General features: G+C 46.8%; 1 protein-coding gene across 9 annotated transcripts in view; it reads right to left on the bottom strand.

Moving 5' to 3' along the window:
- Stk40 (serine/threonine kinase 40) overlaps window positions 1–26,145 on the bottom strand; it is a 49,458-nt gene extending 23,313 nt beyond the window's left edge. Inside the window, exons 1-6 of one of the 9 annotated variants that reach the window (XM_047545670.1) lie at window positions 26,076–26,145; window positions 25,219–25,293; window positions 24,228–24,626; window positions 21,222–21,408; window positions 15,104–15,203; window positions 12,203–12,456 (exon numbers count right to left, since the gene is read on the bottom strand). The gene's annotated coding sequence lies outside the window, so the exon portion shown is untranslated. Of the gene's footprint in view, window positions 1–11,101; window positions 12,179–12,202; window positions 12,457–14,957; window positions 15,063–15,103; window positions 15,204–20,799; window positions 20,994–21,221; window positions 21,570–24,227; window positions 24,627–25,218; window positions 25,294–26,075 lie in introns of those variants that run through there. The other 8 variants (XM_047545640.1, XM_047545679.1, XM_047545649.1 and 5 more) reach the window with 8 other exon arrangements.
- Between the last annotated feature and the right edge of the window lie 1,222 nt (window positions 26,146–27,367).

Below are 27,367 nucleotides of genomic sequence, written 5' to 3'. Positions count from 1 at the left end.
ATGTATATTATGTCAAAATACACTCTCCTGTCATGTATATCTAAAAAAAACGCTGATCACTGATTTGCTGATAATCCCTATCTCCTTCAGGCGTTCAATAAAAGGGGACATAGGAGTCCCTTTATTCCAGTTTCTGGAAGATATCACTTCTTGACATGGATTTAAAAACAAAAAGAATTGCTTCTTTCGGAAAGTCAGACATCTCAGGAAAGCAAAGCCCAGAGGAGGTGAGCAAAGAGAGACGCACATGGGAAGGCAGAGGTCACAGGCTGCCCAGTGTGGTGAGTGCTCAGGCAAAACCTCCCTGAGGAGGTATGGGGATGGGTGGGGCAGGCAAGGGGCAAGAACACTCTAAGGAAGGAGCCTGGGTGAGCAAATTCAGAGGTAAGAAATAGCAGGAAAGCAACAAGTTCCGAGTAGTCTGTGTTGCTGGAAGGTGCAATGTGAGGCAGGGAGTGGCAACAAGGGACCCAGATGGCCACATTAAGGCTGTACCCTTCACCCTTCCCAAGGAGCCCAAAAACACAGAACCCCAACCTTCTCCTATAATTTCTTTCTTCATATAAAAGTCATTGGTTATGTTCCCTGAAGAAACAAAAGTCATTCTAATGTTCCCTGAAGAAACATTAGAAAACATAGATGGACAGAAAAATAAAACAAAAACAAAACAACAACAACAACAACAACAACAAAAAGGAACCTTCCTCTCATCACCCAGATGCAACTGCTGTTAACCTTTGTGCAGACTTCTCCTGTATGTATGCTAATATAAAACTTTCTTTAGTACAATTTGCATGACACTGTAAGGCCACTTTGTGAGTTTCCTTTTCTCTCACCTAGTATAAGCACGAAATTTATAGTATGGGAAATATATACTAATAAAGCCATCAAAAAACAAAACAAAACCCTATTAATACCCCTGGTAGCCAGACGCGCTGGTGCACATCTGTAATTCCAGCTACTTGGAAGGCTGAGGCAGGAGGACTGCACATTTGGGGAAAGTTTGGGCAACTTAGTGAGACCATATCTTAAAATAAAAAGTTAAAGGGGTTGGGATGTAGCGCAGTGGCAAAGTGCCCTTGGCTTCAATTTCTAGTGCCAAAACCAAAACCCAAACAAAACAAAACGTAAAAAACACCGCAATGATCTTCTTCCATGGTATCATGTGGATAGCTACAGTTTCCTTGGTATAAATACATCGTGGGGGCTGGGGCTGTGGTTCAGTAGAAGAGCGCTTGCCTTGCACGCAAGAGGTTGGGTTTGATCCTCAGCACTACATTAAAAAAAAATAAAATAAAGGCATTGTGTCCATCTACAACTAAAATATAAAAAAAAAAAAAATACACAGTGGGCTGGGGTTATAGCTTAGAGGAAAGTTGTGCTACCAGCTGTGGTGCCACTCATCTGTAATCCCAGCAACTCAGGAGGCTGAAGCAGGAGGACTGCAACCTCCAGCCTTGGCAACTTGGCAAGGTCCTATATCAAAAAGTAACAAGTTCCCCAGTAACGCCCCTCAGAAAAAAAAAAAAAAAAGAAATAAAGTCATGCCAATTCCTCATCCAGTCAACTGTGTAAGGGAGAGTCCCAGAACTTGTGCAGGATCAGGTATTTCCTTACTCTTATAAATGGCTACTTGGATGAGTAATGAAAAGTTATCATTTAAAAACTTAACAATTATTTAATAATTTCTGAGGTTGACCTTGTCTCATATGCATACTAGTTGTATATATTATCTCTTTTGTGAATTTCCTTCATATTCTTTCTTCATTTTTTACTGCTATATGTCTATTAGTATTTTTTTTTTTTTTTTGCAGTGCTGGGGATTGAACCCAGGGCCTTGTGCTTGCAAGGTAAGCACTCTACCAACTGAGCTATATCCCTAGCCCAGTGTTATTGTTTTTAAGAGTCCTTTGAATATTAAGGCTATAATGTAGTTTTGTCTTCATCTTTTAACTTATTTTAAATATAAAAGGTTAAATTTTATGCAAACTGTTCTGCCTTTTCATTTAGTTAGTTTTTACTGATATTCTTGAAAGGCCTCCCCTATCCTGAAAACAGGTAGGTATTCACAAGGTGGATTAGAATCTCACACGCTGCTGTTTTGGCCCTGGATCCAAACCCCAGGAGACTGATGACATGCAGTGAACTGGAAAGCAGAAGAGATGACCCCATGCACTGCTAGCTTAACCTGCCAGGTTTCCTTCCCTGATTTGTTCTCTGAGCTGGTCACTGGGGAACAGAGTTACAGCTTCATTCTGAGCAGGCTCAACAGTCCCCAGATGAGTAGAAGCCACAGTTAGGTCTGAGCGTGACTTTAGCCAAAGCTGCTCATGCTGGAAGCAGATTCACACAAAAACAGGGAAGAATGAAACTGCTTATATAGCTGGGCAGTCCTGCATCTGGCACAGCAATCGAGCTCTTTGCTTTGCTAACCCAAAGCAACTATCACTTCCTCAGGAAAGCCTGGTCCTAGTCAGTCTCATAGTAATTACGTATTCATTTGTATGTTTGTACACTTAATGTCTGTCCCCACCACTAGAAAAATTCCCCAAGTTCTAAAAGTTCCATAAGGAAAACACACATAAACATATACACACATAGATATACACATATACACATATACATATATATCTATGTGTATCATATGTATAATTATAAACCTGGGCTTATATATATAAATAAAACCACTGCACTTCAGTGCCTGGCCCAGCAGGTGCACCATGGTTGGTAATAGTTATTTCCAAGGTTAACAGTCCTGTGCCTCTCCTGAGCTGCTCTGGTAGTTGTTGATATCACTACATTCTGATTCCATCCTCCATATTCCCTGGGGTGCTGAGCCTCCACTCCTTCCTGGTTCCCTGGAGAGCACTGGGGAGCTGCATCACATCTGTGTGGAAGCTTCCTACATCCTACCCATGGTCTAGACGACAGTTTGCCAGGAGGAGTTGCAGCCCAGACAATGAGTGAGCTCAGCCGACCCCACCCACCCCACTCAGGATTCAACTCAAGCAAATGGCATGGGAACTGCTCCAAGACACAGGCAGACAGAAGGATGGGAACAGATGGGCAGGGAGAGGGAGAAGATGCTGGCGGGGAAGAGGTAGCCAGGCGGCCTCCCTTCCTGAACACCCTTTCGTAATACCCAGAGTTGACGGAAGCAAAGCAAGCATGGTGAAGAGGCAAGCCCGGAAGACTGCAGGCTGTGGGGGCAGGGCTCACCAGGGAAGAGAGCAAAGATGAAGCTCTTGGGGACAGATTTTCCTGCTTCTGTCCCCGATGATGCACAGGGAAGACGTCCCTCCAGAGACACACCTGCAAGTGGTTCACAGATGCTCCCATAGGGAGGCCGGCTTGAAAGGATCTTGGCTACACAGTGTGATGATTCAGCTCTGGATACTCTGGTCTCAGAAGGACCGAGGGCCCAGCCTTCCCCAGGTAGCTGTTCCTCCTGCTTGAGTGAAGGGTCCTGCCCAGCCTAGTTATTTCCCAGATTCACTGCTCAGTGTCTTGGCTTAGAAGTATACAGAGCTTTGAATTGGTCTACTTTCCCCTGTTCTGTCTTCAAATGCCAGCACCAGTCCCCTTAGAACCTGAACTCAACAGGAAAATCAGTGAGGCAACAATGGGTGAGGGGGAGTGCCCAGGAGGGAGGCACTGAAGGAGAAACCAGCCTGGCAACCCTGCCTGCTTTAGGCAAATTGTACTCCTCAATTCTGAAAGTAGGGGCTTCTGTGTGCTTTGCTAAGCCTGGGAAATGGGTACGGGTCTCATCATAAGAAGGTCTCAGGGCTGGGGTTGTGGCTCAGTGGTAGAGGGCTTGCCTAGCACATGTGAGGCACTGGGTTCAATTCTTAGCACCACATCAAAAAATAAAGATATCATGTTCATCACAGCTAAAGATATTAAAAAAAAAAATAAAGGTCTCAACTATGAGACAGCTACCATGGCATGTTTGAGTAGGGGAAGCCTAGTCTTAGCTGTCAATTTGGGGCTAAGCTGGGCAATGAGAGCCTGGCCTTCCCATCCAGGCCATTAGAGACATAGAAGGGTTCTAAGGCTAGAGATGTCCAGAGTCCAGTGGAACAGTGTGCCAGGGTTCAGCAGAGTTGGGTCGGGTAGCCAGATAGGATGCTGACACAAAGCATGGTTTGGTTTCATGGACATTATCTCCAAAGAGAAGTGGGTTGCAAAGAAAGATGGTACTAAGCTAAGGAAACAGTCACTGTCCTACCCAGTCTAGTCTATCCTCAGCTTCAACCACTACAAGGCAACTAAAGCCTGGCTAAGGTGTGGAGGGTCCGACCACTCACCTAGAAACGGACCAAAAGCAAGGTCCCTACGCAGGCAAGGGCAGAGCAAACCCCCTTCCCTCAGCAGACGTGACAGGCAGCAGTAGGGCCTGCACATGTACAGAAGACCCTACTCTCAACCTCATTCTAGCCTCCTTTCAGCAATCTTGGTGTCTGGAGAGACTGAGAGGTCCCTGTAAACCAAAGCAATGCAAAAAGAGTACAAGGACAGTCCCCATAAAGGAACAAACTACAGTCTCAGTCTAGTGAATTCCTTGCTGTGTGAATGTGAGTTTGTGTGTGTGTGTGTGTGTGTGTGTGTGTGTGTGTGGACAAGAGCAGCTAGGAGTCACGTTTTGTCAGCAGCTGTCAAAGCCTGCTAGGAGTCAAAGGACTATGTCTACTCTGCAGGGTAAGACTAAGCCAACAGCTTCAATATTCAAGCTGTCCCTGTCAGTAGTCCCAATCCCCACGCCCCCAGGTTTCCTGGCTGCCAAAAATCAATCAATAAACTGGGCACAGTGGCACACGCCTGTGATCCCAGCAGCTCGGGAGGTTGAGACAGGAGGATCATGAGTTCAAAGCAAACCTCAGCAACTCAGTGAGACCCTGTATCTAAATAAAACATAAAATGGGGGGCGGGGGAGATAGCTCAGTCGGTAGAGTGCTTGCCTTGTAAGCACAAGGCCCTGGGTTCGATCCCCAGCACCCAAAAAAAAAAAAAAAAAAAAAGTAAAAAGGGCTGGGGATGTAGCTTAATGGTTGAGTGCCCCTGGGTTCAACTCCTAATACTGCCCCCCCGAACAAAATCAATTTCAAAAAATAAGTAAGTGTTCCTGAGTTGTCTTCTAGTCTTTACCTCTGACCTGGCACCTGGAAGTGAACACAGGTCCCCACCCATCCCTGGCCTTAATCTTACCTGCCATGGACATTAGGACCTACCCCAGATCCTCCAAGGGAGGGAGAAATGAGTCTTTGTCCAAGGGCCCCAAGAGCAACACAGTTAAAACAATGTGTCTCCACGAGCCCTGGTAGCACACATTTGTTATCTCAGTTTCTTGGGAGGCTGTGGCAGGAGGATGGCAAGTTCAAGATCAACATGAGCAACTCGGCCAAACCTTATCTCAAAATAAAATAAAATATAAAAGGACTAGGGATCTAGCTCCAGAAATTGAAGGCATCACCACCTTTGCTTAAGTAATGCACTTTAGCTAGAACCAAGGGTTTTGGAGTAAGTCAAATGGTGGGTTCAAACACCAGCACTATCACTTCATATTGATAAGCAAGATACTTATTCTGTATTTACAAACTACAGAGCACAACACCTTTCTTACAAGCTGTTCTGAGTATTGAAATATAACCTACACAAAGGTTTAGTAGAGTACCTTTTAGGATAGTATAAGCATTTGATAAACTGTACTAAGATTAGCTTAAACATAGTTGCTTAAATTTCTCCTGCCCAAGGAGAAAGGGATAGTTAGACACTGAACTGGGGGTGGGGAGCAGAAAGGCAACCAGACTGAAGGCTTAAGATGTTTTAAGTCTCCTGTTTGTATGCTGCTTGAGACTACAGGCCTGAGCAGTTGGATGGACCGCTTGAACACCAAGCTCCATCCCAGCGAGAGGAGAGGAGGCCTGGGGTGAGCTGGAGCTGCTGAAGAGGCAGAGGAGTGCTGAGCAGAGCCAGGTGTACTACCTGCAGAGGCAGGCTGAGTCCAGCTGTGGGGAAGTCCACAGGAATGTCTGCTCTTTTGAGTGGAGGCACAGAGCATCCTGTCCTTTTCACTGTCCCTTTGGCAAAGGAGAGGCCCTCCCTCTTGCAAGTGAAGGCTGGTGCATGAGTTGGCAATAATCACCCTGGATAGTCCCGTTGTAATGCTTCAGTTGGGGGGTCATGTGGGGGTTGAGGAGGAGTCTAGAATTAAGATCTGGTGCCTCTAGTCCAATATCTTTTGGAGCAGGACTGGGGAAGGAGGGCAGAACACATATACTAAACTATAAAACTTTTATTTTATTTTTGTGGCTCAGTGGTAGAGCCCTCATTTTGAACATGTGAGGCCCTGGGTTTGATCCTTGGCACCACATAAAAATAAATAAATAAAATAAAGGTATTGTGTCCATCTACAACTAAAAAATTTTTAAAAAGCACTTTTTAAAAACATTATTAAAAAAAAAAAACTTTTATTCTTGAAGGACACAGCTTCTGACTGTGTGTATTTATCAAAACAATTAAGCCGGTACAGTTAAAAGATGTGTGAAATTCACTGGGTTAAAAGACACCACAAATGAAGAAAAGCAAGCTGCAACCTGAACAAACTGGTCAAAGTCAATATTACCAATAATGGAAAAATGACATTATGTGCTTACTGATATGATGCACTTAACAGATACAGTCATTACTTATGCTATTTTTCCCCAAAAAACATACAAACTGAATCTAATAACGAGGCAAATAAATTGAGGTATATTTATCAGTGGGCCTGTATACTTCAAAAACATCACAGTCAGATAGTCAAAGAAAATCTAAAGAACCATTCCAGATTAAAGGAGACTGAAGTCGTACACCAAGTAAAGGAAGGGGGTGATCCTGGAGGAAAAAATTATAAAACACATGATTAAGCAACTGGTGAAATCTGAATATAGACTAATATTATCTAATATTAGATAACAGTATTATATCAGTCACATTTCCTGAATTTGAATATTGTGCTGTGGTTACATAGGAGAATGTCCTTGTTCTTAGAATGTCTATAATATATGCTCAAGTATTTAGAGGTAAAAGGGTCATGATGTCTGGAATTTACTCTCAGGTCCTCAGAGGCAGAAGAGAAAGTCCAGCCTGCTAGGATAATTCCCAAAACCCAGGGGCAAAAGGGCCTGCCTGCTGTGCACAGTAGTGCACATCCACAATCCTAATGACTGGAGAAGTCGAGAAAAGAGGATTGAAAATTGAGGCTCACGTTGGCAACTTAACCCTGTCTCAGAATAAAAAATAAAAATGGTGGTTAGCTTACAGGTAGACTCCACTGTATCCCACAAGGGGCGGGGGGTGTCTATCCTTGGGTACATAGTCACAGTGGCAAAATCTGGAAACTCAAATTTTGTAGGAAGAGCCAGTCTGGCATGAACTACTGGAGTTTTAGTCTTTTAGGGTCAAGGAATGGAAAAACAGTGAGGGTTCCGTGCAATCTCCAGGTCCACCACCTCGTGGTGTCTTTCTGTAGCACATCCTCAAAGGGTTTCTACTGTAGCAGGTGCAGGACGGCGGGGTGCTGTTCTCCTTCAGGCTGATCAGGAAGGATGAGAAACCACTCCATTAGAACATGCCATCTCAGCTGGACAGATTTCAACAGGCTGCAGTATGTCTGTCTGCCACGGAGGTCCTGCAAGGGCTTCCGCGATTTTCAGGAAAAAAACCTAAGTTCTTCAGTGAGGCTGTCAGACTCAGGTGACCTCCCCTGTATCACTGCTCATATATGTATCCTATATGCAGTCACAACAAATGACTCATGAGTCCCTGAATGTGCCATGAACACCCTTGCCCTGCCTTTCTCTCTGGCTGGCTCTTCCTCTCAATCCCCACTGAACCTTCTGTAGCAGGTCTCCAAGGAAGGCTGCCTGCCAGTCTGCTGCTCCTCCTCTAGTTCCCAGAGAATCAGAGCACCACTCTGTCCCCTCCCACCGGGCTGCAACTATTAGTTTATCTGTAACTGCCCCATCCCAGGTTGTGGGTTTCTGAAGGCTCAAGTTCAATTTGTCTCTGCTTGCCTGTATCCAACCCAGTGTCTAACAAACTACTGAAAGAGAAAACTGGGGGACTGTCTGTTATGCACCTAGAAGGCACTGAAGTCCCTAATGGATAAGAACAGCTGGATAAAGAGATACAAAATATGGTTCTGCCCACCTTGACACCAGAGGCTGCAGTAGGACCACAAAAAAGTACATCTGCTATCCTGTCTCTTGTCCTGAGCTAGCCAACATCTGCCAGCTCATGGCAAGAGACAGGGTATCACTGCTGCATGCAAGGGTTGCATTAGTGTTGGGTAGTTTAGCGAGGAAAAGTCCCATGTCTGAAATGCATGGGGCAGGTCAGTGTCTAAATGGGCTGATCACCTGGGTTGTGCTTAGACAGTAATTGCTATGTAAGAGTCACCCCCATTGAGGATCCAAACCTATTCACAACATGAGCAGCTTCTGCAGAACCCCTCACTGAAGAAGGGAGAGACCACCCCCTGATGTAAAAACATTGCTTCTACCTCCAGCATAAAGATCTGCCTTCCTGCAGCAAGATGTGGGAATATGAGAGCCTCGTGTACCACTCACACCAGCAACAGGTCCTCCAGGCCACTCCAGGTCTGTGGTGTGAAGGTCCTTCTGCTGGTCTGAAAACTTCCTACTACTCTCCTTACATCTGGAATGATATGGGGAGACTGGAGAAGACCCATGTGAATCTGAATATGTGATCCCACTAAGATAACCTATGGATCTGTGCTTTATAGACCACCATCTGCACTGGAGGGCTGCCAGTTCCCTTGGCAATTCCCTGTGAATGTCTCTGGGTGGTGAATTTCAGACTCAAGAGTTCACATGAGAGTCCCACCTTAACTATCCTAATTTTTGCACGTTTTTATAGTTTACAAAGCACTCACAAATACTTAATAATAATGAATTCACCAAAAAAAAACAAACAAACAAACAAAAAAAAACCCACAAAAAATTTCTAGGAAAAAAAAAATGAGGTTTAGAGATACTGAGACTTACCTAAAGTCACCTGGTTAGCTAGTGAAAAGCTGAGACATGAACACAGGTTTTTCATCACTGAGCCCCACACTTTTTTTTACATGCCCATGCTGCTTTCCTTCACTGTTCCCATTTCACCTGAAATCTGCATGGTTCTAGGAATACCAACCAGAGAGGGCAGCACCCTTCAGACCTACTATAAACAAACTGCACTTCTGGAACCTAAGGGTTGCCAAGTCAGAAAGCTGCAGGTGAGTAGGGAGGGAGAGGGGCCATGACATTGTTGGAGGAGGCATTGTAGGGTTCCTGAGCAGGGCTTCTCTGGTGAAAGGGCTGGCTCAGAGGTTAGGTTACCAAGACCACCTCCCTATAGCCAAGCCCCCCCCTCCCTATTCTGACCCAAGCACTCTGGAAGCCACTCTCGCTGCACCTCAATGATCACATGTAGATGCTTCTACCCAGGTCAAGGACTTCCCTACATACCTGTTCTCTATCCACACTCAACCCAGAGAACCGAGCAAAAATCAGTCCACAGATCTGAGGGACTCAAACCATGAACCAGTTATCCAAGTGTCAGTTGGGAAAGCAAGATCAGGGGTCATGTGCAACTGGGTTCAAGTGTCAGTTTTTATCACTCATTTGGGTTTTTTTGGTACTGAGGATCGAACCCAGTGGCACTTAACCACTGAGCCACATCCCAAGCCCTTTTTATTTTGAGACAGAGTCTCGCTAAGTTGCTGAGGTTGGCTTTGAACTTGTAATCCTCCTGCCTCAGCCTCCCTAGAAACAGTGATACACGCCTGGGATTACAGGCATTGTATCACTGAGCCCAACCACTCACTTGTTTTGTGATCCTAGTTACCTCAAGTTCCTCTTCTGTAAAACAGGGATGGTAATATTCCCTCCATCATGGAATGGTTGAAGGAGCAGATGTGATCCCGTGGCTGATGGGTGTCCCTAGGTCTTCGCTAACCAAAAAGGTGAATGTTCCCTGTTCTACGCAGAGGAGACCTCCCTCGTGGCAAATCTTTCCAGGCACCCTAGCCTTCTAACTTCCATTTTATGGGTACCTCCTACTTGCCACAAAGCATTCCTGGGGTTTCCTAGATTCTTTTTTTTCCATGGTTCTGGGATTGGAACCCAGGGTCTTGCACATGCCATGCAAGCACACCACCACTGAGCCACATCCTGGTTCCCTCCCTCCCTTTTTTCTTCTTTTTTGGTACCAGGGATTGAAGCCTGGAGTGCTTAACCACTGAGCCACATCCCAAGTCCCTTTTATTTTTTATTTTGAGAGAGGGTCTCACTAAGTTGTTTAGGGCCTTGCTAAGTTGCTGAGGCTGGCTCTGAGCTCCAGATCCTCCTGCCTTAGCCTCCCAAGTCATTGGGATTACAGGTGCACACCCAGCATTCCAGGTCCTTTTAATTTTGAGATAGGCTGCCCTCAAATTTGTGATCCTTTTGCCTCAGCCTCCCCAGTAGCTGGGATTACAGGTGTGTGTCATTGTACCAGGGATTCTCTCTTTAATTCTCACAACTTTTCCTCCTCTATTACTGAAAAAGCAGAGCCTGGAGACCAGGAGGTTCCCTGAGGCCTGTTCTCTTCTGCTTCTGTTAGCCTGGCTGGAAGGAGGCTCTGTTATGGGCTTTTCCATCAAGTCTGAAGGACAGCCATTGCTGAAGGAGGCCTGAACCTTCTCCCTGGGAGCTTGAAGGAACCACTGGAAATCATTTGCTTTGTGCTCAGGATGGATTCTGGGGGGATGGGGAGGTGGAGGGAGAGGAGGATTAGCAATCTTTTGACTTCAGCCAGGATTCCCTGATGACATGGATTCATGCATGTGCTGTCATCTTCACTGTTCCCAGAGTAATGATTTTGTTCATTTTGAAAATTCAGGATAGGCACAACTCCAATTTGTCAAAAATATATATCACATCATTCTCTAAACACTGGGTTTTACTGCCTGGGGGGGTTACAAGTGAACCAGCGGCTTCTACTCACAGTTCTCTGGGTGCACAGGGTGAATCCCACCCCCTGAATCTGCTTTGCTCCCAGGCCTGTGGGAGAATACCTGCAGCAGCCAGAGAGGAAGTGACTCAGCCAGCGGGAAGTGGGAGGGGTGCTCACAAAGAGGGCCGTGTGCCCAGCCTGCTCTCCCCTGCACATCCGCACCAGACCTGTCCTCTGTGGCTGCTTTTCCTCAGCACGACTCCAGTGTGCGGAGTGCAGCAGGCCTGGGGACCAGAAGGGGCTGGAAAGTCCTGTGTCTGCAGCTTGGGGATCCTCCAGGAGATGGAATTCATCGATCAGTCCCACACCAGGAGACTGTGTAATCATTCTCATGTCCCTCTTTACTCCACTGCCTGAGGAAGTCCCCATAGGGTTTCATGGTGGCCTCTGTGAAGGCTGCAAGGAAGCTAAAGGTCCCTCGCTCAGAGGATGCCAAAGCAATTTTTGAAGAAAAGCATTCTTGAAGAAAAGTGTTGGGGCTGGAGATCACTCTGCAGGTTCTTCTGGGGAAAAGATCAGTCAAATAAGAAACCAGTCCCTAGGGAGGCTGATAGGCTGGCTCCTCCTGGGCACAAAGGGCTTCACTAGCAGTCACTCTAAGAGCCACCAAAACAGGATCCAGGGCAATGCTGCCAGTCCTGCCACCAGTTCACCCCTCCTCCCTACCTCCGGAAGCAGCTGATGCGACAACAAATATCTGTCACTATGTGTGGGTGTTGGAGGAGGAAGGGACAGACTTAATAGCTCTTTCTTGGGCTGTGCTGGTCTGGGATTCCCCCTCTAGAGAAGCAGCCTGGGGAAGCAGTTGAGCACAATGGCTTGGTAAACAGTTGTGGTGGTCTTTGACTTTGCAGGGGGCCTTCTATCGTGTGCAGGGATAGCAAAGCAAGTCACTGACAGTTCTCCCATGTCATGCCAGCCTGCTCCTGCTCCCTTGGGCTAGAAGAGAAGATTGCAACAAGGGAAATCCTGGCATGAGCATGTGACTCAGGGGCTCCTCAGCTCAAAATATCAGTCATTGCTTTGTGTGGTGACTCAGCCTGGGAACAAGGCCTCCATAGGATCCCATGTGGAGTTCAAGTCTTGCCACCCACGACAGTCAAAATCAGGTAGGAGAAAGCAGCAAGAGACCAAAGAAGGACTGGTTAAGCCTGAGAGTCACCTTTCTGTCCATTCTGTGGCCTGGACACAAGCTTCTCTGTTAACAGCCTCCTTGCCTAGAGAGGGACAGCACTGCCCCTGAGAAGGGTACACTTGAGGACTGCCAGAAGCCAGCACAGAGGAGGCACTAGACAAATGTTACTTCTTCCTTTTATCACAGACTTCCAGAGTAACACAGGAAAGCCCAGGCTGGATCCAGGTGCATGCAATTCTCTCTTTATACTGTTTTCAACAGCAAACGTCACCACAATCGTCCTGTGAAAAAGAGAATTTGGAGTGGAGCCAACAAACTGCCTTTCCTTAACTGCCTCTATAAAAACCTTAAATTAAATTTCACAAGTTTGACAGTGAACAATACAGTTCACTTTTTGAAGTTTTATGGAATGCTGCTGGTTGTGGTTGCGCAGAGGGGCAAGAAGCTGCCTGGTATGATTATAGAGGCAGGCGGCAGGCCCCACCATCAAAGTGCCCTTCAGCTGGCCATTCATGTGGGTGGGCCCATGTAAGGGCCCCACCTGCTCTAAGCCACTGAGAGGTCAGCTAGGGCTGATGTTGAACGCCATGAGACACTGCATACTTTGTCCACACACCAGTAAGAGCACGTCTGATTATCCAATGGATGTCCTGAAAGGGGGCTTCTCTATCTCAGGCCCCCATCCCTGCACAGGCCCAGCAACTGCACAGAAGACATATATGAAACCACAGCCAATAATGAAAAAGAAAAAAATACACATGCCCAGGCCCAGCAATTCCAGCTCTGGGGATTTATCCTTTAGGTACATTCAAGTTAGTTCATAAAAAGAAATGGGCTCATCCAGGGTCCCTGTGGAACCATGCAGAGTATCAAAAGACAAAACCACAAAAATTAAAAACACCCACACATCCCAGAAAGGAAACAATATAAATATATTAGTCCACCAAGAAGACTTGGTTAACTATGTTCCACCTAAATAATGGGATGCTATGTAGTCTTTAAGACTAGGTTCATACCTCCTGAGAAAGATGTCTATGGTAAGTTATCCCAAAAATGCAAACTACAGTACTATATGTATAATATGATACTATTTTTTGTTAAAAATATTATAACTGGGCACAGTGGTGCGTTCCTGTGATCCCAGCTACTTGGGAGGCTGAGGAAGGAGGATCGCAAGTTCAAAACCAGCCTGGACAATTTAGCAAGACTCTGTCTCCAAATAAAAAGGGCTGAGGATATACTCAGTGGTAGAGGCCCTGAGTTCTACCCCCAGTATCACATACACTAAAACAAAACAAAATCCTACATCCTTGAATACAGTTATGGTTTGGATGTGAATTATCCCCCAAAAGCTCATGTGTGAGACAATGCAAGAACATTCAGGCCCGGTACAGTGGCGCCTGCCTGTAATCCCAGCGTCTCGGAAGGTTGAGGCAAGTTCAAAGCCAGCCTCAGCAACAGGAAGGCACTAAGCAACTCAGTGAGATCCTGTCTCTAAATAAAATACAAAATAGGGCTGGGATGTGGCTCAGTGGTCGAGTGCACCTGAGTTCAATCCCCAGTACCTCCCCACCCCCCTAAAACAAAGAATATTCAGAGGTGAAATGATGATTGGGTTATGAGACCCTTAACCAAAACAGTAAACTGAGTGGTAACTGAAGGCAGGTAGGTGTGACTGGAGGAGGTGGCTTTGGGGGCATACCTTTGGGGTTTATATTTTGTATCTGGTGAGTGGAGTTTCTCTCTGCTTCCTGATCATGTCTTGAGCAGCTTCCCTCCTCCATACTCCCCTCTCCAGCCCCAAGAAATGGAGCTGGCTGTGTATGGATTGAGACCTCTGAAACTGTGAATCCCAGATAAACTTTTTCTCCTCTAAATGTTCTTTTTTAAGTTGTTGATAAACCTTTATTTTACCTATTTATTTATATGCGGTGCTAAGGAGCGAACCCAGTGCCTCACACATGCTATGCAAGTGCTCAGACACTGAGCCACAACCCCAGCTCCTCTAATTGTTCTTGTCAGGTCTTTTAGTCACAACAGTAAAAAAGCTGCCTAAAACAAATATACAAAGCATATTTTTAGAAGAAATTTAATAGTGGATACCTCCAGACAATGGAACTAGGGGCCCACGGCGAGGAGGGAATTTTATTTTATATTTTTTGGCATAATTTAATAATAATAACTTTTTGAAAAACTAAAGGTTTCTTGAACCCATTAAAATTAAGCACAGTAATGGAATCAGGGGAGGCTGGGCTTCAAAGAAGGCAAACTTGAGAGGCTATGGCATGGGGCAGGGGTAAGCAAGTGCCCCAGAAGTATGAGTCTGTGTCTCATGGAGACTGAGGAAAGGAAAGGTCAAGGCCAACTTTCCTGGACAGCTTCAGCTCTCCCAGGTGGCTTGCAAACACTTCTATGAGGAACTTCCTGATAGCTACCTGGCATGCAGGAGGGCTGACAGCTGGCTCAGGGTGCTCCTTTGATGATACTTACAGATCTGCTAGCAAAGATATCACCTAGGCCCCACCAGAGCTGCGGCCAGGGTCCTGACTACGTACTGGGCACTAAGCTAAACAGACTACTGATAAAACACCCTGTGTTTAATCCTCATTATTACTGTGGGTGCGGGGATTGTTATGCCTATTTTATAGAGGCAGAAACTGGGGTTAGAATGACTTGTTCAAATTCACTCAGCTAGCAGGTGGCACAGCTGGGTTCTGAAGTCAGGTCTGACTCGAACCTAGATCCTTAACTGCTACATAAACAAGGTTTAAAGTCTTCTTACCCACTACTCATAGGGCAGGAGGGGGAGGAACTTGTTTGTAGGCTGTGGTAGTTCCACTCTTCTGGCAAAGGCGGCACTGACTGAGCTTTGTCAAGGTCCTTTCCAGCTTCATAGTTCTATGAATCCAAAAGTCTATATGGACTCACCTCCCTGGGGCCACAGCCTGGTCAGGATGGAGGAAAGGAATGGCACAGGCACCAGAGTCACACAAATGTGGCTGAAGTCCCAGCTCTGTCCTCACTGGCTCTGTAATGGTAGACAGGTTATTTAACCCTTCAGTCTGGCTATGCTCTGTAAAGCAGAGATAAACTGTTTCCTCAGAGTCAATACTACCACAGAGGCCCCAGCAAGGGACCTGATGGTGGTGTGGATCCTTCCTTATTTTTTGCTCTTTCCCTTCCCGTTTTTTTAAGGTGGGACCACCTTAGGAGAAGAGTCAGCATAGAATGTACTGTGAGACACCCTAAACCCAGGGAAGCCTGAAGCAACATACTTGCTGCAAAAGTAGCAGGACTGTTGCTCTCCAGAAATGGCAGATACCAGCAATGGAGTCCAAAGCCCCATAGAATGTTGGGTTATGCCAGTCCCAAGATCCACCAAAGGGCTGAACAGAACTTCTCCCAAGAGTCATTGCTGTCCCTTTAACAAACCTCATATCAGCTCTGACCCAAACACACAAAAGTCCTGCTCTTGCCAATTCCTATTCCAATGATCACCCCATTCTTTCTTCCTTCTGAACACTTGAGCCACAGATTTCTCAAGGGCAAAAGATATTCTGTCTTCCTCTCTTGCCAGGGAGATGGTAGCCTGACAAAATACAGAGGGGCCAGCTTCATTCTGAATGGTAAGAGCCCTTCATAGTTTTGTTATCTAAGGGGTTTCACAGAAAACTTAATTTTCTTTAACTCTTCAGGCCTGCAGAAGTCTAGCCCCTGGGGAGTCTGAACTCGTACCCACATAGACACCACAGCAGGTAGAAAATGAACACCACTGGAATACTGCCCATATACTCAACACAAGAGCAGATGTACTTGTTGGGGGTAACAAGGCTGTTCCAGTTTATTAAAGGACAGCCTAGAAAGTCTTAAAAAAAAAAAAAAAAAAGAGAGAGAGAGAGAGAGAGAGACTACTTGGGGCAGCAACCCCCTCTTATAGAAATGCATCATGCAGATAACTAAAGCGGTCAAAACATGTGTATGAAGAAAGTCACATCAGCTTTGGGGAGCCAAAGACAGAAAATAACCTGTTTATCGTCAGCAGAAAGCTTGTTAAATAAATTACACTCAAGATGGGGCAATGTGACCAAAAATGACCCAGACAAGTATATGCATGTGCCAAAATGGAACCATCTCTAAGATAGCAAGTAAATCAAGGGAAGAAGACCAGTTTCCCCCCTCCTGGCTCTTGATTAGAAAGCCTGGTGATATGAAGGGGCAGCTGAGGCACTGGAATCACCGTCAAGGATAAGTGCCATCTTAGCAGGTGGAAGGAAAAAAGCTCTTCTTTCAGGTCACTTCCCTGTTCACTTGACACCACAACCCAAGAACAAAAACCTGTGCAAATCTCCCAAATTCCAGTGGGCCTGTTCCCCTCTCCATAGCCCAATCGGGTTCAGGGACAGCTCCCAGCTCCCTCAGAACTAAGCGGGAAAAGGGGCAGCTTCCTTTCATATCCCTGATGGTTCTGAGTTCTGAGAAGCAGGATTCAGTCTGGTAACCCAGCATCAGGCAGTAATCCAATCCTGAGGTCTCCTTCCAAATAGGATCTACAGGGAGTGCTAAGAAAGCTGTCTCTCCCCTGAGGGTCTGCTGCTGTTCAGACCCCATCTGCTATAGCTTGCTGCATTAGGGTGGCTAGCACCAGATGGAAGGGCTATACTGGAGTTTCTGAAATTTGATTAAGTTCACTCTGGTCAAACCTGGACAGAAAAAAGGTGAAGGGAAGCTGTCCTCCTCCTCCTCCTTTTTTTTTTTTTTTTTTTCTTTCATGAAATAGACTGTTTTTATTTTTTTTAACTTTATTTATTTATTTTCATTATCTTTTTTTTTTGACAGTGATAAATTTTTTAAAAAAATTCTTTTCATACATGTATATAGGATGAAGCTGCCCTTCTTCAGGTGCCAACTCAGGCAAAAGCGGCAGGAGGTCTGCCCCAAAGCTGGACAGGGTTCCACAGGTCTTTGCAATTGATACTCTGGCCTTGAGGGTAAGCTCAGGGCTTACTGAATGGAGTTGGCAGATTCCATAGCCTATTATCTTCTCCCTGAGTCACCTTATCATTGCACTATCATTCACTGTCGCCCAAACCAAGAGCCACAGGATTGTCTGCCATCATTCCTCTTCCCTCAACCATCACTTCCAAACACTCCTAGAGACCAGTGGATTTCTCCACAAGCAGTTCTGATGTCTGCCCTTCCTCCCCATCTCCACACCCTCCGTCTTGATCCAAGCCCCCACCAGCCTTTGCTGTGATAACTGGTACTCTGGATTCACTCTCTCCAGATCATCCTCGTCCCACAGCCAGAGGGCTCTTTGGGAGATGCAGGTCTGATAGTGTTTCCTCCACTAAAGACAAATATCACTAACAGAATATAAAGTTCAAGAATGTTAGTAGGGTGCCTGTCTACCTCTCCAGCTTGTCCTGCAGCTATGCTGGAACTCCTGTGGCTCCAAAAATATCACACATGCCAGAATACATTTGCACCTGTGCCACAATGCTCCCCCTCTAAGTGCTTCATGGACCCTCAGAAAATCCTATTTACTCCTCGAGATCCAGTTCAATTTTAAGTACTCTTTGAAGTTCTCAAATCTCTTCATCCACTTACTTGGTTCAAGCTCTGTGCAAGTGTTCATGGGTTAGGTGCCCACCTGTCTCGGCTGGAACACAACTTCCTCCAAGGTAGGTCTTCCTCCTTGGTAGGTCTTCCTTCTCCTCCTCTTAGTATCCAGCACACATACCAGCTATACATGGCAGCTCATGTGTGTGCAATTGGGGTTCTAAGTTTTGAGTCACCACACATATCAATGGGATTGATACTTCCTGATGATGCCAATTTAGGTTCCAGACAAGGGTCACTAGTAGGGACTCACAGAAAAATTCTAATTTACTATGTGTACTTCAAAATACTATTTTTTTCCTCTGCAGTTCTTCTATTTTAAAAAAATGGTTCTTTTAAAAAGCCAAGCTGAATCATCTGCACTGCTCCCATACAGACTGGGTAAACTTCCCATAGATTTTCTTTTCAGAAAGAAAACAATAAAATTCTATGATCTTGTGATCCCTCAGGACAGTCTGACAGCTCAATGGGACACACTTCTAGTCACCATGAACTGCTTCAACTAATTCCTAGAAGTTCTTTCCAGCAGCCTGTACTAAAAGCTAACACTTACCAAACATTACTACTTGATGAACAGCATCATCTTACTTAATCCTTACAGCTGCCCTACTAGGGAGGTACTCATATTGTTGCTATTTTATAGATGAGAAAGCTGGGCATGGAGAAAATGTACCCCTAGAGTAGGACACTGATCCAAATAAGCCACTACCTCCTACTGCCTTCCCCAAAGGTCAAATTAAAGGCACAAATGAGCAAATATATCCCTTACAACTAGCCTTCTGAGGGGTCAGCCTCACCTACCCAGTTGCTTAAGTGATCTGTGATCCTAAGATGAGAAGGGCACATGTGCCAAGCAGGCGCTTCTGTGTCAGGCAGAGAAGCCCAGACCCATGCAGGGAGCTAGCCACTTAGCACTGGTTGCACATGGTGCTTTCTCTGCAGAGATCCACTACCATAGTACCAATACTCCTCCCTTGGAAGCCTGCAGTGGTCTCTGAAGAGGGCTCCAGTCCTTCAGTCCTCTCCTCTCCCTTTTTTCCTGTATTAGGATCCCAGGAACATCTATTTAAAAAACATGGATCAAATCATGTTACCCCTCTGCCTAAAAGCTTTTCACTGGCTCCCCAGTAACCTGGTTGACTAAATTCTAGTCAACCTATATTGCTTTACCATGTCAACTTCTATACCACTATATTGAACAATCAGAGGTTCCTAGAATAAACTATGAATCTCTCTCTCTCTCTCTCTCTCAGAAGAACACCTTTCTCTTCATTCTCAACTGGCTAAGCTTTCCCTCCTCTCTTTCTGGTCTTGGCTCTGGTCTTGTCACTTCTACCAGGTCCTCCCAGGGTATTCCCTACCCCATGTGTCATATCCCTGACTAAGCTAGAAGCTTCCTCTGCTGGGCTCCCAAAGCACTCTGCTCCTGCTGTTGTTAGCTTTTTTAGATCACCTTTCAACTATCTGTTTACATGTCAGTCTCCTTTAACTAGACTGTGAACTGCTTGAAATAGGAACAACTAACACACTGAACCCTTACTGTGTGGCAGACATGGTTCTAGGTGTTTTACATGTGTTTGTTAACATTTTAACTCTTCATAACAACTCTATACTATCACCTGTTTTACAGATGAGAACACTGAAGGCATGAAGAGGTTAAGCAAGGTGCCCAAGGTCAATGAGCTAAAAAGCTGCTGAGCCAGAATTTGAACTCATAAGTGTGGTTCCAAAGCCAACTTCCAATTTTTATTTTGGTAGCAAGGATTGAACCCAGGGGCACTTAACCACTGGGTTACATTGCCAGCCCATTTTATTTTTTATTTTCAGACATGGTCTTGCTAATTTACTGAGGCTGGCTTTGAACTTGGGATCCTCCTGCCCTCAGAGCCACTAGGATTACAGGCCAGCACCACCGCGCCTGGCTCCAAAGCCCACTCTCAACCACTGTATTATACAATACTTCCCTCTCCAGGCAAGGACCCCCGTTGCTCCGTGAGGAATGAATGAATGAATGACCACTACCTTAAGACTCTCTAGATCTAATCCATAAACAACATGCAGAGCAAGGCCATGAAAGGGAGCTGAAGGAGTTCACAAGCACTGTTTACAAATAAGGATTCTCTGGGCCCTACAATTACATATTCTGCTCTTCCTTATCTGAAGCAAAACTACTCAGCCAAGTGGGAAAGGCGCCCAGCCCAGCATGACTACCCTCTTCCCCAATGGTTCTCAAAACCAAGCAAAGCCAACCAGTTTCCTCCAATGACTTAAAACAGAGCAAAGTCTATCCTGCCACAGAAGGCGGCTGTCATCTCTTCCTTCCGCCAACAAAAAGGAAACAAACCTGGGGGACTGGGGTGGGCAGAGAACGCCTTCAGAAAAATGAATGCCCCTATCTACTGGTTGGAAGGTTGCGCCAAGTGGCGTGGGAATGGGCGGGCCTGACCCGCACGGCAGGTAAAACACTGACCACAGCAAGCTCTCCCTCCCCTTGGGGAAGATCGGTCAAATGTGGACCTGGCAAGCAGGCCGCTGTGACTCGCACCTCAACGCCGCCCAGGATGCGAAAATTCCCCAGTAGCGATGATACCGGTGCCAAAGGGTTCCAGGAGGAAGCCCGGCTGGCCCTCCCTGGGGACTAATCCTAACTTTCAAGTCACTTTTGGGATCAGAAGGGAAGCGTGGAGGGTCCCAGGACGTCTCTCTGGGAAAACCTGGCCGGGTCGAAACGCCGAACACTTCACTTAGTGGCTGAGCGACTCCCGGCAAGGTTGGCTGTGCCCACTTCCCAGGGCTGCGGCGGGGACTGAGGCTCCCAGCAGTCGCCGCCCCCGCCGCCGGGAAAGGGCAGACCCCCAGCGGAGGAGGGGGCGTTTGCTGTTGCCATTTCGTCGAGCCCGGATGGTCTGAGGCTGTCACCCGGGTCCCACCCCCATGGCCGCCGAGGCCCGCCGGACCAACAAGCAACCCCCGCCCGGCTCCCCACGCTGGACCCCCGGCCTCACCTTCCCCGGATGGTCAGCGCTGCTCGCCCATAGTCCGCAGCCCGGAGCCGGGGCTGCTCGGCGCTCCGTCCCGGCGGGCCAGGGCCGGGCCGGGGGCGTGGGAGCCGCTTATCGCCGCCTCCCAGCACAGCAGCGCGAGCAGCCACCGCCGCCGCCGCCTCCCTCCATGGCTGCAGCGCCGCCACCTGACAACGGAAGTGACGCACCGCCCCTCCCCGCCCGCGCCGCAGCCCCGCCCCTCCCCGGCCCGCCCCCTCGCCTGCGTCGTCGGCCCCGCGGCCTGGGCTTGGGGCGCCATCTTGACGATGGGCGGAAGCCTTCACGCTAGCGTCCAGAATCAGACTGACGATTGGTTCAGGATGGGGTCTGGGCCGAAGCCTGTGAGACAATTGGAGGTTGAGATTCTAAGGGTTGGTACTTACCACTAATCTAAGTCTGCGGTGAGGCTGGGACACAGGCACCGCCCCACCTTGACTCCACAGAACCTCGCAGGCCCTACGCTAGCACTGGTGGGGTTGAAGTCTCCAGCGGTTAGGAGGTCGGTTAATGGTTGCGTATTTATCAGACAGGCGATCTTTCTTTGAACTCCATTCCTCGACTTCTGCAACTCTGCGGAAAGTGCTGCAGTTAGGCTCAATAAAAGACAGACATTCCTGTCGCAGTGCTCACAATTCATTTCCCTCTCTGGCCCTTAGAAACCTTGAGGATGGTCAGCTTCAACCTGGAGATTCCTGGTGTCTTGACCAGGAAGGTTTACAGTGAAGAGTTCCTATTAACGATACCAGTCATTTAACCTCTGTTCCTTCCGCTACAGTTTCAGTCCCTCCTGATATAGTTTCAATCCCTTTCTCCTCCTCCTCCTCCAGCAACCACGCCCTCCATGAATCAGCTTCTTGCACTAGCAGATGAGCCCTTTAAAGGGATTGCATCAGGCTGGTGACTCACTGTGGCCCTCTGAGAGCCTGGCTTCCCTCCACTGGCATGCAGAAGCAGCTAGAAGGGCTCAGTGGCAGCAGCACCAGCAGCCATAGCCCGACTCCTTTGTCTCAGAGAAGTGAGCCAGTGTGCTTGCTGCTTGTGACTGTTTAACTCACAAACGGTTGTCTTTCCAGTTGTTCTCTGGGCCACTCTGTATCTACATGTAGGCACATGTGACCAAGCCTGTATGCACTGCTGGGTTTTCCTTGGGTATGTGGCCAAGCACTTATGTGTATGTGCCTTTGTCATCACACAGGCAGTGCCTGCCTGGAACATGAGGGCTGGTCTGAGTGAGGTCTGACTGCCCCTGACTGTGTCCTTTCCTTGGTCTCTCTGAATGTCCGGTGTCCACTGAGCTGCTAATGGGGATGAATAGCAATCCTAATCTGAGCAGCTCCTACTGTTGTGCCACACATTGTGTTAAGCACTTTAGAAACATCAGCATCTGGCATCTGTTTACAGATGAGGAAGCTAGAGCTCAGAAAGAGGCAGTAACCTGTCCAAAAGTGCACAGCTAAAAATCACAGGATTGTGATTTGAATCAAGTCTGGTGAATTCCAAAGGGCCAGGATCTGAATCCCTTCTCTGTCACTTACAAGTTGGGTAACTTAAGTGCAAGTTCCCTAACCTTACCAGCTGTCCAAATAGGGATAACACTTTTCAGGATCACTGTGAGGACTAAGTGAGTTATGGAAACAGTTTTTTACAGGATCCAGGGAGTGTTCACACTCATCTCAGTGGCAGAGGCTCCAATGAGGTAGATGACCAAAAGGTAGGTATAGAGAAGTCAAGTTCCAGCCTACCATGCTTCTCTCTGATAAAGGGAAAGCCTAGGGATTCCGGAAGCCTTGACTCTGACAAGAATGAGTTTTGGATTTTCCAGAGCTCTAATTATTGGCTAGATGAATCACTTGGCACTGATACCACCATCCCCACCCCCAGGAAACTCTTAGCTGATTCAAAATATAGGATTTTAACAAAGAGGAGGAGGAGGAAGAGAAAGAGGGGAGGAGAAGAGGCAATGAATAGAAACTAAAGGCGCCAGCCAGAGGAAATGAAAAACTGTCATCAGAACACCAACATGAGGAAATCGCTGGGGCACATACACAGTGACATGTTCCTTCTAGCTCTCCAACTCTGGCTTGCTGGCTGCTGTAAAGAAGTGACACCTGTCACAACAGCCCAAGATGGTTACTTGATGAAGTATAGGCAGATCCGCCTATCATCAAAGGAGGAAGGAGACACTTCTGAACCCCAGTCATCCTTCCTGACATTTTTTTGGCCTCTATATAGGGCCAAGCTCTAAGGCCTTGGTATGGCTCTAACACTGTAGCTGGGTACAACCACTGTAATGGACAGAGGCACCTCCTACATTATCTTCAGTATGATGTCAAGAATGCTGGAAAGGGCTGGGGTCGTGGCTCAGAAGCAGAGTGCTTGCCTGGCATTTGTGAGGCCCTGAGTTCAATCCCTGGCATCACAAAAAGAAGGTTGGGAAACAGAATAGTATGTATAGTATTGTAGTTAAGATCAATGCATTTGCAGGTAGCAGAACTAAGTTCAAATTCCCACTCTATTGCTCATCTTGAGCAGATCATTTAATTTCTCTATTTGCTTATATTTAAAATGGGGCTGTTAATATATAGGGTTGTTATAATGATATAATAAGATTACTTTTATTCTATAAAGACTGATGGAAGCACCCATAATACCAGACATCATTTCTACCCTCATGGAGCACAAAAAGCCCCTAGGACAGGGCATAGCCCAAGCAGTAGCTATTTTTGATGACCATTATGACACCTATCTTGGCATACTGCCTCTAACTTAACCACCAGATCCAGGTAGAGCCCTTCCCCTCTATAGGACTTCATTTCATCAACCATGAAGTGATAGTTGGACTGGGTTAGTGGTTCCCAACCTTCCTACCTTCAAAGACTTCTGTAGCATTTTTCCTCCATGCTAGCTTTGTATTTTGTGAATTTTTTCTGCTATCCACCTGCATCAAATCATTTCTTCCTTTTCATTCATGACAACCTTATATTACAGCCAATTAGAGCTTGTAATTGGGAGCAGGGGGCCAGTGTGACCACCACAGTGTTGGCATAATTCTGCCCCAGAACAGAGATTAAGCCAGTTCATAAACTATGTGCTGTTTCTCTGGGTCCTTCCAGTGGGTTTTTCTTTTCTTTTCTTTTTCTTTTTTGCAGTGCTGGGAATAGAACCCAGGGCTAGGCAAGTGCTCTACCCCTGAGTTATATCCCCAGCCCTCTCTGGGTCTTTCTGGAACATTGATGAGAATGCAAAGAACCCCTGCTGGAGGGGATGCCAGACTGGAACTCACTGGACCAACGGAAGTCCCACCCAGCTCAGTCATGCTGAAAGCTGAACATGCTATGTCTCTTCTGTGTCCCTGGGAAATGAGAACTGTAAGCTGCATGCCCACCTACCTTTCATCAGAGACCTTGTAGTCCCCTCCCCACAAATTTGAGATCCTGGACACGTCTCTTCTCTCCAGGAATGGGAGGAGAGGGAAGGTACACTGTGCCACTTGAGCACTCAGAAGTCCTGGGGTCATCAACCAGGCCCCCACAGTGGCTGAAGGTGCAGGAAGGCTGGATGTGTGTGTGCTTGAGCAAAGGCCATGGCAATGAGTAGCACACGGTGCAGATTCCCATGAGGCAATGACACCTGGAAATACATTTTCCATGGTATCCCTGGGCCCTTCCTTTACACAAGTTACTCTGCATTGGTTACTTCAGGAAGTGAAGGATACGACAGAATGCAGAATCCATTTTTAGCTTCTGAATTCCAAAAGCCCAGTCTTCAGGGAGGAATGGAAAGAATTTCTGTGTAGAAACAAATTTAGAAAACTGTGTGACAAGGATCTGGGAGTCTGGGGTGGGAAAAGGGCCCCTGTCCACAGAGAAAATTCTAGGTGTCCCAGCTGGGGGTGTTGGCTGGGTCTCAGGAACTGAAGGAAGGCAAGGGCCAAGCTCCTTTTCCAGAGTGGACACCAGGGAGGTAACAAAATGCTCTGAAGAAATGCAACTCTGGAGCTGTATGCTACATTTGGCCAGACTGGGCCCAACTAATCTAAGACTCAAAGATTCACTATGCCTAACATGATCTGGAGGAAAGCAGGGGGAAAAAGATATACCACCTGAGAGGTGTATGGGTGACATGCGGAACAACTCAGCAGTAACCTCTGAGGGCTGATGACAAATGACGAAACAAAAGGAGGTCATCTCAGTGGATGCGAGTGTGACTAGATGACCATCAGATCACACTACCCTCAAGGCTTTGGCAGCTGAAAGGGCAAACCCCAGAATTGAAACATAATTCAGAGGAAAATGCAGGGAACTTGGAATTGATTGCCATTAGGTTTCTGCCATGCTGGCTGAGTGGGGTGAAATAGGAATGCTGAGTGAGTAAGAGTACCTGCATATCAGAAATTGGAAACTGGGGCTGGTGATGTAGCTCAATGGCCCTGGTTTCAATTCCCAGCAACTCCTCCTGAAAAAAAAGAAAGAAATCACAACCAGCTTCATTCTGTGCTCACAGGCCTGTATCACTTGTTCCCCTCCCTTCCCATTTCTCCACTTTCCTAGCCTCTCCATCAGTTGTCACAATGGTATTATCCTTCTAAAACCCAGCCTCCCACCTCAGGACCTTTGTACTGGCAGTTTCCTTTGTTTTCCCTTGGCTCTTCAGTACTGGGGACTGAACCCAGAGTGCTTTACCATTGAGCTTCATCCTATTTTTTGAGACAGGGTCTTGCTAAGTCACTGAAGGTCTTGCTAAATTGCTGAGGCTGTCCTTGAACTTGTGATCCTCCTGCCTCAGCCTCTTGGGTTGTTGGGATTACAAGGGTGCGCTACCATTCCCAGGCTCTTTAAACAGCAGTCTTCTTCTCAGTTTAAATTTCACTTCCTCAGACTACATTTCCAAAAATAATACCACCTCTGCTAATCTTTCATAAAGGGTCCTGTTTATTTCTTTCTCAGTCTGTATATATTTTTACTTTGTTGGTTTATCATGTGTCTGCCCCACTAGAATGTCAGTCACCTGAGGACAAGACACTTGTTTATCCTGATGTTCCCTCAGTTATGACCACTGTACCTGGGATATATGCTGTATAGAATGCTGACTGGTGGGAGTTCCTGGCTTTTCATGGCTGGTGGGCACCGAGCTTTCTCAGCTTCTGTCTGGGAACCTGGCAGTTTTTCCCATCAAACCAGGACCAGGTCACAAAAGAACCATACCTTTGGGGCTTGCAGACTCAGCTGTGTGCTTACCTGAGGCTTTGCAAATGCATCTGTGTGGAGCTTGTATGCCCTTTCCCGTTTATATTCCAGGGTCTTTTCCAGGAAGGACAGAGGGCCCACTGGCATCTGGCACACAAAATTTAAGGAATATGTCCTGAGACTTTCTTCTCAGCAATCCACATAAGTCCTATGGCTTCCCTGGCTGGCACTGCTGAGGTGTAGAAGCCCCCAGCACACTATTGCAGCCCGAGGGCTAGATGTTGCCTCCATTCCTAGGCCAAACCCTCAGCAAGAGCCCTCTTCCACTCTGGAAATGTTTGCAGACACATGGGAGAGTTCTGTGCAAGAGGCTGCTGTGGAGGACTTCCTACCTATTCATAGTCTCTCCCACTGGTTGAGGATCCATGGACATTTCCACACTGAGGACCTCCCTCTGGACCTGCCCCCTCATTTCTCTTACCAGCAGTCATCATGTGGTGCCAGTCCCCTTAATTCTGTCACAGGGGACTGGAAACTCAGAAAAGTGAATTTCTACCTACTGGGACCCTCGGTTCTCTCCTGAAAGTCAAGGGCATAGTTTAAGGGGCTTCTAGGACCTTGAGAAAATGAAATAAACACAGTATGCAGAAGGATTTCCATGGGTGTTAAAAATGCAAATTCCATCTGGTTCTGATGAGGTGGTCCATGGATAACTTAGCTAGAACATGAATGTGATTTTGGGCTGCTAGTGTCTGACAACAGTCCTCTAAAATTTCAAGAAATGTGAGTGCCTTGAGGTCAGCTGCCCTGCCTTACTCAGAGATAGGGCACGGCAATTCTCAAGCAGGATTTCATCTCGGTTTTTGTTGATCACATTCCCCATGAGATCATAAGCTCCTCTTCAGATAGGTTCAGGGTCTTTGGCAATGTGTGCTAAACAGGTGACCTTAGCACATGGCCGCCACGCTATGACTATCTGATGAACACAAACTCTCTGGTTCCATAGGACAGAGCCACTTTCACTGAGACGCTTGTCTGCACGTGGCAGGTTTAGAATGAGCACAGGAGACTTGGGTTCCAACCCTAAGGATTAGATGACTCAGAATCGGGACTGATTTGCTGTTGGTAGAACTCCCACACCCAAGGGTTGGGCCCAGAATACTCCAACCTCCCTGCTTCAGGAAAGAGCAATGACTTTAACAGCCTCTTAAACAGAATCTGAATAGAAAAGCCACTCTCACCTGACCACACTGAAGTACTCTCCTCCTATGTTCTCACTCTTTCCCTGGTATTAGAATCACCTGGGAAACTTTAAAAGTCCTACTGCTTGGGCCACACCAATT

Source organism: Sciurus carolinensis, chromosome 1 (genome assembly GCF_902686445.1).
Source record: "Sciurus carolinensis chromosome 1, mSciCar1.2, whole genome shotgun sequence".
In the NCBI taxonomy this organism is placed as follows: Eukaryota; Metazoa; Chordata; class Mammalia; order Rodentia; family Sciuridae; genus Sciurus; species Sciurus carolinensis.
The sequence above is the reverse complement of the archived record's forward strand: the minus strand, read 5'-3'. Positions and strand labels throughout refer to the sequence as shown.